Genomic DNA, 13,525 nt, shown 5'->3' on the forward strand with positions numbered 1-13,525 from the left:
AAGAAAGTTGAGGTACATTTCCTTGAGCTGAGTTAGCAGTTCCTAGCCAGAATATGCACTTTTTTTTTTATTTGAGGTAACATTGGTTTATAACATTATATAAATTTCAGGTGCAAATTATTATATTTCAGTTTCTGTGTAGGTTACATCATGTTCACCACCCGAAGACTAATTGCAATCCGTCACCATTAACAGCTGCCTTGTCATCTCTTTCACCCTCCTCCTTCCCCATTTCCCCTCTGGTAACCACCAATCTAATCTCTGCACCTATGTAGAATATGCTTTCTTTTAAATCTTCACCCCATTACCTTTCATCAGCTTAACAGTGTCATTAATTACTTTAACATAAATCCAAGATGAACATTTTTCAAAAAAATTAATACTACACTTACTAGCTATTTCAGATCAGAAATACTGATGCATTCTTTATAAACACTTGCATTTTTAAACACTTATTAGAGTAATATATTGCTTTAATTTAGATATTGAAAAGTAGAAGAGGACTCTGCAAATTAAGATGAGTTTCCCAAAATTCTTTTACAATCATCATCTTCCACAGAGAAGCATTTAAATGAAGGACAAAAACCTATCAAGAGAAATAAATAATTTTTAACCTATATAAAGCATAAATTGTGAAATCTCTACATCCTCATAAATCAATGCCTTATTTCAGAGTGACTAAATACAAGGATCGATTATTTCAATACACAGAGGTGCATACTTTTGTTCTTTTTTTCTTCTTTTTAATGCTTTCCCTAAGTATTTAATTTACAGACAGACTCTTCCTTTCGTACTTGATGCTGAGTCTCTGATAAAAACATTTCTTACCGTCTCAGGGCTTCTCAGAGGTTGACAGAAGCCTGAACTTCTTCCATTTTTTGAGGTCCTCAGTATTTTGCGTAAACAGTAATAAAAGATATGCCAAAGGTGGTTACAAAAACAGTGGTATATCCCAAAAGTCTAAACTAAACCTAGCATATTTATCTCATTAAAAGATATTGTAAAAGCTCATTTAGAGATGACTAAATTTGAGGTGCATCACCAATGTGAGGCCCTGGACCACAGCCCTTCTCCACCTCTGCCTCAGCCACTGCTACAGGTTCTTTGCTGTCTACAACTAGTGTTACACTAAATTAGAACCTCTTTCTGGAGGAAAAATTGTTCCCTGGCCTTAACCTTCCTGGGTTAGGGAGAGAGGGCTATGAAGGAAGGGCCAGAGGGGGCAATGGTTGACACTGCTATCTGCTCCTTCTTATCTTTCTGCCGGGCAATGAAGAGGAAGGAAATAGAGGCAATACATCGATCTGCTAGTAGACTAACTTAAATTTCATACATGCACAGACAGGAACTTCTGGAATAGAGCTACAAGACTTGACGGTCTCACAGGAAAACATGGCATAACCCTAAGTGTCTGTCCTTCCAGATGGATGGTTGAAAGTAGCAGTCACTCTGAAAGTTGCATTTCTCCACAAAGGATCAGGAAATTTGTGCCTCCAGTCAAACCTCACTGAAGAAAACCCCAATGCAAAGTCATAAAAATAGTCAATACCTTAGTTTGCAGAAGACATTTTCTACTTTTTTTATAGGAAAAAAAAGAAGAAAAAGTGAATGCCATTTCTGAACCTACCTGCATACCTTGAAACAGTCTGGAATGTAGGGAAACAGACAGGAATTCATGAATCCTGTCTATTTCCTGAAATCCTACAGAAGTGCCTGACCTCCCATCCCTGTAGCAATATATTATAAGTAAGAGAAAGGTGGGGAACGTTCCTGCTTTTCTTTTAAAAATAGTATTGTATTCCAGAGCCATTTAGTAGATGTTCAACAATTGGGGCAGGGGGAGTGGGTAACTGAAATGATGAATACCTACGAGCTTGGACGACAGCGCAGTCTCTCTAGAAAAGGAATATATAAAAAAAAATGAGTTTCTTAAAATTCCTGAAAGGCACAAGACTTCCAAGGGAGACCTCCAACTAAAAAATAAAAATAAATAAAACCAATCTAATACATGTCATCTGGCAAAAGAATTCTACCATCTTGACATTTTTGTAGGCTTCCAGTCACTTCTGTGACCTCGCTATCATGTAGAGCAAGAAGCATATGCAACTTTCAGGCTTTTTAAAATTCCAAACTAACTCTTTCAGGACATTGGGATCTAACAGGAGGTCTTGCTACACGGTATCCAAGTGCCCTCATAAAGTTAGTAAACAACCTAGATGTTTAATTTCTGTATCATTTGGATCTCTGTCAATTCCAAAGGACACAAGTTTCAACTCAAGCTGCCTTAAGGTAAAACTGAATTTATTGGTTCATATTTGAAAATATCCAGAGGTAAGACCTTGTTTCAGCCACAGCTGGATTCAGAGCTCAAATCTCCCCATCTGGGGTTAGGTTTTCTCCAATTCCCAGGGATGCATCCCTGAGTATTAGCTTTACTCCCAGACTTCACATGGCTCACATCTCACTCTGCAAAGTCCAGCAGAAGAGAGTCCACTTCCATAAAGGTGGCAAAAAAAAAAAGTCGCAGAACGGTGCCTTTCCGTGTCTGATTGGCCAGGCCTGGGTCACATGCTTGTTGTAAACCAATCCCAGCTGCCAGGAGGACACAATGCCTGCTACGGCCAGACCTGAGTCATGGGCCCCTCTTTGAGTAGCCGTCGACATTACCTAAAGCAAATGGGCTGAGGGGTGGGGTTCGGGATTCGGGGTGGGGAGTGCGGGTATCTTCCAAAACAGGAGTACAGTATCCACAGAGGGGTGAGTAGCTGGAAGCAAAATCACAAATATCCACTACAAGCTGTTAGTAAACCCCACCCCTCACATATGCTATATTAGTGGACCAAAAGGAGATTTAAAAGAAAAATCATTCGACCGAGGCTCTTAATCAAACTCTATAGTTTTAAAGAGTGTAACCTCACACCTTGTGTCCAAAATGTCGCTTCAATTGCTGGCTTTCCACTTGTCTCCAGGAGCTGGAACACACTGCCTTTCAGAAAGCCGGCAAAGAGAGGCAACTCCCAGCTTACAACCTCGAAGCCGCCCGCCGCGCGCTGCCTAGTCCAGTGTCACCGGCAGGGGCGCGACCAGAGGGGACGATGCGGGCGCGCCCCACCTTCCCGGCGCCGCCTCAGGGACCCGTAGCCGCTTCCGAGGCGGCGCGACCCGTCTCATCCTTGGCGGCCGCCACCAACCCGCCCCCAGCGGCCGTCGGAACGGGCTGGTGGGGCGCGACACCCGGGGTCCCCAAGCCCAGGCCCCGGCCGGCCGATCGGTGGGGCCGACCCCCGCGCAAGGCGGGCGAATGGGGGCGCCCCCAGCCCTGCTCCTGCCCCTGCCCCTTCCCCTGCCCCTTCCCCGGCGGGCAGGCGGGCAGGCGGGCGCGGGAGGCGGGCGCGGAGAGGCGGCGGGAGGGCGGCGGCGGGGAGTGAGCGCAGAGTCCCCGCCCGCCCCCGCGCTCGCCCCGCCCGCCCCGCCGCCGCCGCCGCCTCCCGGAGATTCCGCGGCGTCTGCGCTCCGGCCGCGGGCCCGGCGAGGGGAAGGGCCGCCCGGGGAGCCGCGGAGGCCGAGGCCCCGGGGCGGGAGGAGCCGCGGCAGCTGCAGCCCGTGGTGCGGACCCCGGCGGCCGGTCCGGTCCTCGCCCGGGACCCCGCCCCGGGCGGCGTGGGGTGCGGAGCCCAGAGGTGGCACCCACGATGGGGACAAGTTTCTCGCGGCTTGAAATGAAGGGGTCCTGAAACCGACACTCGTTTGATTTAATCAGCCTCTCCTCTCCTATTTTAAACTAGTTTAATTAGACAATGAAAAAGATAGCCTCCTGGATGACGGTAGGTTTGTAAATATAATCTCGAAAGTTTTGCATGGTATGGTTATTTGCTTATGCATATTTATTAAGCTGTTAACTCTTCAGCTAGTCAGAAAATTGCCATTTAAAATATTCTTTGAGGAACATTACAAGTTCGCTGTGGCATTCTGGCAGCGTGTTATTCATGGGTTTAGTTAGCATCTGTCTTCCCGAAGTGGTACCAAAGCCTGTCCCTTGGCGACGGGTCTTGCATGTGACACTCTTGCCCTCTAGTGCCTCACCAGCTGGGTAGCAGTTTGATGGCTAATATTAATAAGATGTTATATAACAGAAGGGTACTGGGCCGGAACTGGTATTGCTGCCACTTGTAAAGCCAAAAAGCCAGAGCCGGTGGTAGTGCGTGCTGCTGGTTCAGCTTCTCTTCTATCTGTTGAAACTTTCCCAAGCATTTTCAGCTCTTTCAACTTTAATTCCAGGTAAGTGTATCTGTTTATTGGTGCTATACATTAATGGCTCACTCATAAATGTAGGGGCTTTTAGTAAGAGATAGCAATTTTGTTTTTAATTAATCTAAGAATTTCAGGATTGAACAAGTGCCTCATTTTATTCTTGTAGAAGAAATAGAGCATTTTCATTAAATTAAGTGAAACAAAGGAATATCTTATCATTCTGGGGTAATTTTAAAGCTTCTCTTTCATAAAATTAAAGTATTACTGAGGTGGTCCCTTCTAATTGCTTAAGATCTCCACCAACAACTTATAATTATTCTTCAGCAGATTTATTAAACAGAACACATGTCTGTTGCTTGATGGACTAGAAATTTGTAAGCAGCATCAGAGATATAAACTATGACCACCCATCTATGCAGCAATGATCCCCAACACATCTTTCTGTTTGATGCAATTTGTTTTACAAACATTATTTAAAATTATGCAATTAGTAAAATTAAATTAAACTTGAAAGAAATAATCAGCCTAAGTATCAAATATAGAATCTGTAAATTAAAAGAAAATACATGTATCTTACATTTAATATATCCACTTTTTTTTTTTTGGAAGAACCAAGTTACATTCTTTAAGGGGTTTACCTAGATCGTCTTTCAGCTACTTCTTCTAATATCTGGAAACTATTTAAGCCTCTAACTCATAAAGTTGAAATTTTTTCCATGTTATTTATAAACATTTTGGAGTGTAGCAACATATGTAATCTGGAAGAGTTTTGAGGAAATCACTCCTAAGTAATATAAACAGCTGTATCTTAATATTGGATTAAAATACAAATCAATTGTTGAGATACATGTGAAACTGGTCTCAAACCCACTTTTTCTTTGACCTTAGAAAATATAGTATCAACTATTGAACAATGCTATTTGCCACAAGAGAGCAGAATGATATGGAGGAGACGCTCACAAACATCTGATATTCAGCTGAAGGGCATTTTTTTCCCTTTTCTTCAACCATAGCTCCCTATTAATATTGTATTTGAGAAGGAGATTTCAAAAATAACTTTGAAAGAGACTCTTGAAAATCAGGACTGAACATATCAAGAGGCTTGCCCTAACAGAAGCTCTTTTCTTTTCTTTCTCCAGTTAACACATTATCTACCATCTCTGTGACATTTTTATTGTTTTTCTTTATGGTCTTGATGGTAAAACAGAATGCTTCTTTCTTTGTGTAAGTAAATATTAATATTAAACCGGTCACATGAGTTTTTAGAAATATGAGTTTATTCATAGTCTTTATAATGAAGTATTCTCAGGTTACTAAAGTGTCTTAGATAAAACAGAACTTTTTTCTCTTTCTAGAGAGATTTCTTATAGTTCAGCTCAGTTGAGTTATAGCATGCCTTCTCTTTTAGTACATTTTCTTGAGAAAAGTATTGTTTCTGAAGATTACAGCAAATAGAGTAATTTGTGGTGTAACTGAAAGGTTTGTTGAAAAAATACGGAGAAGAGATAACCAGGCATTTGAGGTTCATTTTTCTGGACCGTATATTCTGCTGAAAAAGTTATTAGGAACCAGACTAAATATCAGTGGTGGATTTATCATTTCAGAATTTTAAAACCATAAAGAAATTACAAATTTTTCTTTTAATTCAGAGAATCTTCTATGACTTGCTTGAAACCTAGTTGAGTTTCCACTGCTGTTTGTGATTAGTGCCAACTTTTAAACTTAACTATGTATTTGTTGAGGTATAAAATATAATCAGGGAAAACTATATTTAAATACTTTGTGATTTGTATGCACTATAAAAACAGGGAAATAAAATTAGTGATAAAAATACTATTCTCAACTAAATGAATGACTTGGGTTTCTAATTGTTTAACAGTTTAGACAATAGGGGGAAAAAAAACCAGCGGAAGTTTACTTTTCCTGTGCTGCAGAATGGTTATTGGAGATAAGAATTCATACTGAAATGTGTGAACTCTGCACACCTGTTCAGATTAGAGGATGATGCCAGACCACGAAAGTAACAGCTTGCATTATCATGATAATTAGTCTGAACAATGCTCAAAACTGAAGTTTCTCTTAGAATACCTAAGAATTGGTTTTAGGAAACCAATTGTTTGTCTGTTTGTTTTTAATAAAAACTGTATCCTTAGGCTCTGGGATGTCACAATGAGTGATTTCTCCTTTCATGTTACTTTAACCATTTTTCATTAATTTCATGTAAGTTGCATAACCAGAAAAAATGTCAGGCCCTACTACAATTAACTTTATAATAAATTATTTCACGAAAACTCCTACAAATTACTGAGAGCTCTGACTCTTGATTACCTGTTGGCAAGCAAGAGCTTAAAAAGCAAGTATTGAAATTCTTTACTAAAACCTTTAGCATCTCAAGGATGGTATCCATTTTGCGTACATTTCATTTTTAAATCTCTTTCTTTGATTACAATGTTTGAGAATAACGTGAAGCTAGATCTGGATTGTTGGCCTGGTTCTGCCACAAGAGACGTCGTCTTGGACAACTCCCTTGTTGGCTCTGGGCCTTCGTCTCTCACCTGGAAAATGAGGATCTCAGAGATCTTTTCCTATCCCCTTTGTCATCCAACACTGTGGAAATTGTTCTGCAGGAAAGGACAAATAGATGTGAAAAAAATTAGAGAATAATGCAAAATTTAACTTGTTGATAAGTGTTGATAAGTACTAGAGTTTTAGGAGTAGATATGTAAGTTATTAAAGTCCACAGTTAACACGCACAGAATGGTTACCTTGGACTAGGCACTGTTCAAAGCACTTTACATTTAGTTTTTAGCTCATGTAATCTTCACAATGATTATTTGAGGCAGATGCTATATTTCCATTTCACAATTGAGGAAATTGAGGCACTGAGAGGTTACCTACTTAAGATCACTTCCCTGGCAAGTGGTAAAGCTGGGATTCAATTTGAGTCTGGCTCCAGTGTACCTGCCCTTAATCACTATATTACATTGTCTATAGGTTTTCAAATATTTGTGCTTGATATACTTCTTGATATAACAGAGGCAATTCATGCTCCACTCAAATCATTTCCATCACGTCTGCCCCTGCATATGAAACGATCGTTCATTTATTCAAGAGAGATTTGCTCAGCAGCTACTATTGTGCCAGGCTTAAAGCAGTGCCCAGGCCCATTCCATGTGCTGCCTTCCCTCATGAAGTATATACAGTGTAGTTGAGGTGATTTCTTTCTCTTCTCTTGCTACCCCAATTGGGGTGAGTGTCACTTGTTTTAAAAGATGCCCAAGTTAAGTTCACACGTTCCACTTCTTGGCGGCCCAGGGTTCACCGGTTCGGATCCCAGGTGCGGGGACATGGCACTGCTTGGCAAAAGCCGTGCTGTGGTAGGTGTCCCACGTATAAAATAGAGGAAGATGGGCATGGATGTTAGCTCAGAGCCAGTCTTCCTCAGCAAAAATAGGAAGATTGGCAGTAGTTAGCTCAGGGCTAATGTTCCTCAAAAGAAAAAGAAGAAAAAACAAGATGCCCAAGGTAAGAGAGGGAGAACCTTTCTGACTTCTTTGTTGATGTGTACGTAGGATACCTCGTAATAGAACCAGGACCTCAGACCTCCTCAGGACTCCTTCTCAGATTTCTTCATTGTTCCTCTCTGTTCTTTTTGCATCATCCTCTCTGCAGATTGGCGGCCTCTGCTTCTCTGGTTCATGTAACCTGCCATAAAACATAGCCAAAAACTGGTCTGTAACTTTACGTCTTATGGTCCAGGTAAACAATGAGAGATTGGATTAATACTCTCTTGTTCCCGTGACTCTGAAGAAGGATCAAAATGACGAGGTCAGATTCTATCCTGAAAGCTGCATTGGCAATAGTTGTAAGGCCCCGCTATTAGGCATATGTCAATGCATACATTCTAGCTCAATTTAAGAGGATATGGGCAGACCCTTCCCCTTTAAGTCATAGAAACAGAAGAAACAACAAGCAGAGGTGGGATAGTTTTCTTCTCTTGCCTCACTGGATGGCATAACACTGAGGGAAGTGAACAAAATGTATTCTTTCCTTCATAATTTCTAAATACAAAGGAGGAAGGAAAATTGTAATTGAAAGTCTTTTTCCATGTAATGTGTCAAACAAAGCTAATGCCCCCAGGTGCAGCTTTTCTCCCATCCGTCTTGAAAAAATCTCAGTTCTAGAGACAGAGTGTATTCTTGGTCATACTCCATGCAAATCAGCATCTTACTGGCCTACCACAGCAGGGTTCAATTAACACGACACAATTTCACACATTCTTTCCCAGAGAAAAGCCTGTTTTTTGTCAATTTTTAATATTACTAAATTACTTTTAACAAATTTATGTAATGTATTGGAGGCCTCCCAATGCATTTTTCAACACTATAAAATATAGTTAATTTTGTGAAAGAGGAATATTGTCAAGATCTTTTAAATATCTTTCATTTATCTTAGAACCTGAAGTTCTTTAGTTATTAATACTCATTTTCCAGATGGCAATCTTTTTTTCACATTTCTTGCACTGCCAACTTCAACATGATTCTGTTTCATTTAGAAATTGATTTTTACTTTAGGGTGATGGTGGGTGTTAGTGGGAGAGGAAAGATGGGTTACAGTGACGAGTAGGTACTTCCCCTTGCAGATATTGCAATATTCGCAAAACGTATGTTTGCATATGTTCAGTTCTTCACTATGGATATGGAATACCCTGTGGTTCCAGAAACTAATTGCTCCCTCTGCCTTTTGGTAATGGTAGGTAATTAAATAATGGCTAATGTTTCCTTGGTGGAAAACAGATGTTTTCTTTTTTAAAAACAGATACATTGCAAAACAACTCTAGCCATGCTGAATTCTGAAAAAAATATCAGAATGGGAAAAATAGGTATTTGAGTAAGAGTCAGGGAAAGGCACATTCTGGATATGCCTGACTTATGGCTGTGGTCAAGGTGGCCACTGCCATTCACAACGTTTATATTATCGCTCTGACTGTTTGAGGCCAATGTGACTGATGGAGGTGTCCATTCGTGGAAGATGGGTTAACTTCATGACTGCCCTAGTTTGTGAATGCAGCTGCTCTTTGTAAAATGTAGTAGAGACTCTTTTTCATTCATTTAACAGTTTTTCAGTGGAATGTTCTTACTTCAAGCACTGTATTGATAGCGAGAATATAGAAGTGAACAGGACAGGTACTTACAAATGCTTCCAATCTGTGGAGGGATATTACACAGAAAACCATATGACTGTAACTATGGAAAGTGCCACAGAGGTAAAGTAGATGGTGATGTGAGAGTGTGTAACGGGGAGACCTGACAAATCTGGGGAATCACAGAGGCTTTTGTGAGGCAGGGACGTTTATGCTTAGAGCCATAGGATTCGGAGGATGCAGCCAGATGAAGAAATAAGAAGAAAACTTCTAGACAAAGAGAACAGCATGTGAGAAGACCCTGAGTCAGAAGAGAGGTTGTCTCTTTTGGGAAACTGAAATAGGACCCTTTACCTGGAACTTAGCGGGGAGCACACCATCGAATCAGGCTGAGATGTAAGAGCGGGAAGCATACCTCAGAGTGTCACGTGGGACACGGATAGGAATTTGGGTTTCAATCAGTAAGTGGAATAGGCAGCCACTGATGGTTTTTTCAGCTGGGAAGAAACAATTGGATTTGCACTTTGATGCTGAATTGAGAAAAGCATAGAGGGAACCAAGAGTGTTAATGATGAGGCTAGTTGCTACAGTAGTTCAGGTGAGAGGGATGGTGCCCGGAAAAAGAAAGATGTATACTGGGTCACGTGAGTTTTGGGAAATGGAAATAAGAGGACTTGGGTTTATTTAGATAAGCAGGAAAAGAAGGTGTCAAGGATGAGCCACTAGATGATTGTGGAAAGATGAATATAGTTTTCAAGGGTAGATTATGAATTGAATTTTGGACAGGTTGAGTTTGCTTGTGACATGATTCCAGCTGGCATATAATGAGAAAGGCACACAGTTACTGTAAGTTGTTGTTGTTACTCTATCAAGTTGATAGTTCACTTTGAAATCCTAGAGCTCAGAGGAAGGAGGTTTGCATTACAAATGAACACTTGGAATTTATTAGAGCATAGATGGTAAATGAAAGCCAGGGAGTATGTGAGCTCATCTGGGGAAGAGGGAGACATGAGAAGAAGCCCAAGGATGGACATGGGGCTGGTTATGCCTCTTCCTTTGCTCTGAGACCCATCTGACTTTAGGTTCCTGCACCAAAGGCAAACTTCTGTGCTTCCTACAACTCTGCTTACACTGGAATGCTTATAGCTGTCCCTTTGTGAACCCTTAGTGCATTTATATTAGCCATCTTCGGGATATTTCTCTCATTTCATCCACTATTTATATCATCATCATCATCACAGGTAACCTTCAGTATATTCGTTCTATATGTCAGACACTTTTCTAAGAGCTTTTTATAGTTTATCTCATAATCCTCATTAAAACCCTCTTAAGTAGGTAGAACAAGTGTCCCCGTTTTCATATGAGGACACTGTGGCATCTAAAGGGAATAGCTCCCTGATGTCCATTTCCTACATGGCCCTGGCATGGAGGGGACATGGTGCAGTTGCCTTCCCAGGTGCATGGTATCTTCAGTGCGGGCTGTCAAGTTCAGATTTTGGTTCAGCCCCTGTGAGCTGTGGCATCTTGCATAGGTTACTTAGTCTCCAAAGGGCCCAACACCACGTTGGCACATAGTTAGTGCTCCTTAGTGTTAGCTGTGCTGCCGTTGATCTTATTCCACCTTCCCATGTGATGTTATTTCCTTCAGTGTACCTTATAGGAAGTCCTGGTGGAGTGGTGACATTTATAATCAGCCGGACCTGGCAACTTTCCTGCATCTACTGTGACTATTCCAAAATGCCTTCTTAAATGGTTTGTTGATTTTCTAAATTTAATGCTCAGTTTCTTGGTCATTCAGCATATTCCTCATCATATCTTGAATAGGTAGCCAAATTCAACCACGACTCTCAGCTCCCTACTTCTAACCAAGACAGTTGTGTCCATGGAAACTCTGTCACGCAGCCTAGTGCGCCTGTTCTTTATCCTCCAGAGAACCTTTCAGACCATGCCAAACTCTGTAATTTTCTATGCATTTTTGTGAGAGCACTTCAGGAACACAGTCATCACTACCCTGAAGTGTTTGCCTGTTGATCTTGTTGGCCTTTAAAAATGTTTTTTATCCTGTTCCTTGTTTGAAAGATTACCTGGAATAACATGAACCCTATCCCCTTGGAAATTTCAGTCTAATAAGAAAGAGAGACATTAAACAAATAACATTTCTAATAATGTTTAGTAATAGTTGTTATAAAGACCCCAAAGGAGAAGTAATTATGATTAGAGTGTATCATCTTGGGACCTGGCATAAAGGGGAGAGGAGTGGAGTTGATCAGGAAAGGCTTTTCTGAGGAATTGAGTTTGTGCCGCATATCAAGATTTGCCTGTGACCCATCAATTTCAAGTATTTCCTTGATCTTTTTATTCGTCAACATCCAACTATGTATTTTATAGAACATTGTGATTTTGCTGTCTCCCCAGGCATCATTTAGTCACCTATCTTAACCTTAAATGTTCGTCACTAGCTCAAGCCAATTTCCACTCTAAGCTTCTGTGTTTCTCTTACTGGCAGCTTTATTCTTCTAGTCCCCGCCTGCCCACCCCCAACCATAATCTAACAGTAATCATGTCCTTTTCTGTTTTCCTTTCAAGTCTCTTTTTGTTTTCATTCTCCCTGCTAACCACCTTGGACAGAACTCACACCACCCCTGACCTGGGTTATGCAGCAGCCCCATAGCTGGGCTGTCCTGACTCCACCTCCTCCTTCATTCTGTACAATGTGGCGTATACTCTGTGTTCTTACTACTGCCACTTGTCCACAATGTATGTCACGGCTAGACTAGTTATCTGTAAACACTACTTTTATTATCTCTCTTCTGTTCAAATACATCCAATACTCTTTATTTCCAAGTCGGCACCCTTGTGCTTCACAATCACTTCTGAGAATGTTCATTAATCTGCTGCACTCTTTCAGTGAAATATCGTTTCCATTTTCAACCCAACACGTAGTGTCTTATCATTAGTTTAGTCTCACTTTTGGATAAACACAGTGTAACCATTTCATTTCTTCAAACTTGCTGGGGTTTTTTAATCTGACATGCCCACCCCATGCTTATATCCAAATCCTGCCATCATGCTATGTCCCATTCCAGCACCAGGTCTCTTGGAAACTGCCGCTGGCTTTCCTAAATTTCATTAATCTCTCTCATTGTTTCTTCTAAAACAGATATAGTCTGTACAGCATAAATCACTACTTGCTGTGTGCCACATAGTGTTGACTGTTCTTTAACGTCTTATGCCCCCCAAGAGAGACCATGCTTCTGCAGACAAGAATCATCCCTGATACTACTTCTGTAGTGTCCCCAGCACCTGCTACAGCAGTAAACCCAAAGCAGGTGTTCAATAAATACCTGGTGACTGATTGCAGAATGATTCATTGACAGGTGTCTTTGGGTGGGTGAAAATTTAATATCTACCATTGTGGCTTTTTATCCCATGTTGGGATGGCATGATTATATTTTCTTAGTATTTTTTTTTTAAAGATTTTATTTTTTTCCTTTTTCTCCCCAAGGCCCCCTGGTACATAGTTGTATATTCTTTGTTGTGGGTCCTTTTAGTTGTGGCATGTGGGACGCTGCCTCAGCGTGGTTTGATGAGCAGTGCCATGTCCGCGCCCAGGATTCGAACCAACGAAACACTGGGCCGCCTGCAGCGGAGCGCGCAAACTTAACCACTCAGCCACGGGGCCAGCCCCATATTTTCTTAGTATTAAATAAACAGAGACATTAAATCCAGCAAAAAATATAGATAATTATAATCAAATTAATAGTGATGTGTAACCTTAAAAATAGGTTATGGCATTAGAATAAAGTAGAAGTGTCAAATTGACCTATAACATTAATATGCCATTTATTCAACTGATTCCACAAATAGTGGGTGCTTACTCTGTGCCTGGCACAAGGGGCTCGATGATAGACAAAAGAGGCATTATGTCTACCGTCTTGGAGTTTACAGTTAGACAAGGGAGAGTGACTTTAAACGAAATTTTAATTACAATAGTGTCAAGAAGTACAAAGGAGAGATACTTCCTCCAATGGCCGTGTGTAACTGCTGGGTCTCACCAAGTTTGGAAGGTCACCTCCATACAGAGAAGGTTCCACAAGGGAATTATGTGGAGGAGCTTAATTTTCTACGTGG

The 13,525-nt window shown here is 41.0% G+C and overlaps 1 protein-coding gene across 1 annotated transcript in view; it reads left to right on the plus strand.

Annotated features, from left to right (window-relative positions):
* Window positions 1-3,685: 3,685 nt before the first annotated feature.
* The window catches only part of LOC124237350 (bifunctional heparan sulfate N-deacetylase/N-sulfotransferase 3), a 160,525-nt gene continuing 150,685 nt past the window's right edge, over window positions 3,686-13,525 (plus strand). Inside the window, exon 1 of the mRNA XM_046656897.1 lies at window positions 3,686-3,824. The gene's annotated coding sequence lies outside the window, so the exon portion shown is untranslated. The remainder of the gene's footprint in view (window positions 3,825-13,525) is intronic.

Source organism: Equus quagga, chromosome 3 (assembly GCF_021613505.1).
Source record: "Equus quagga isolate Etosha38 chromosome 3, UCLA_HA_Equagga_1.0, whole genome shotgun sequence".
Classification (NCBI taxonomy): domain Eukaryota; kingdom Metazoa; phylum Chordata; class Mammalia; order Perissodactyla; family Equidae; genus Equus; species Equus quagga.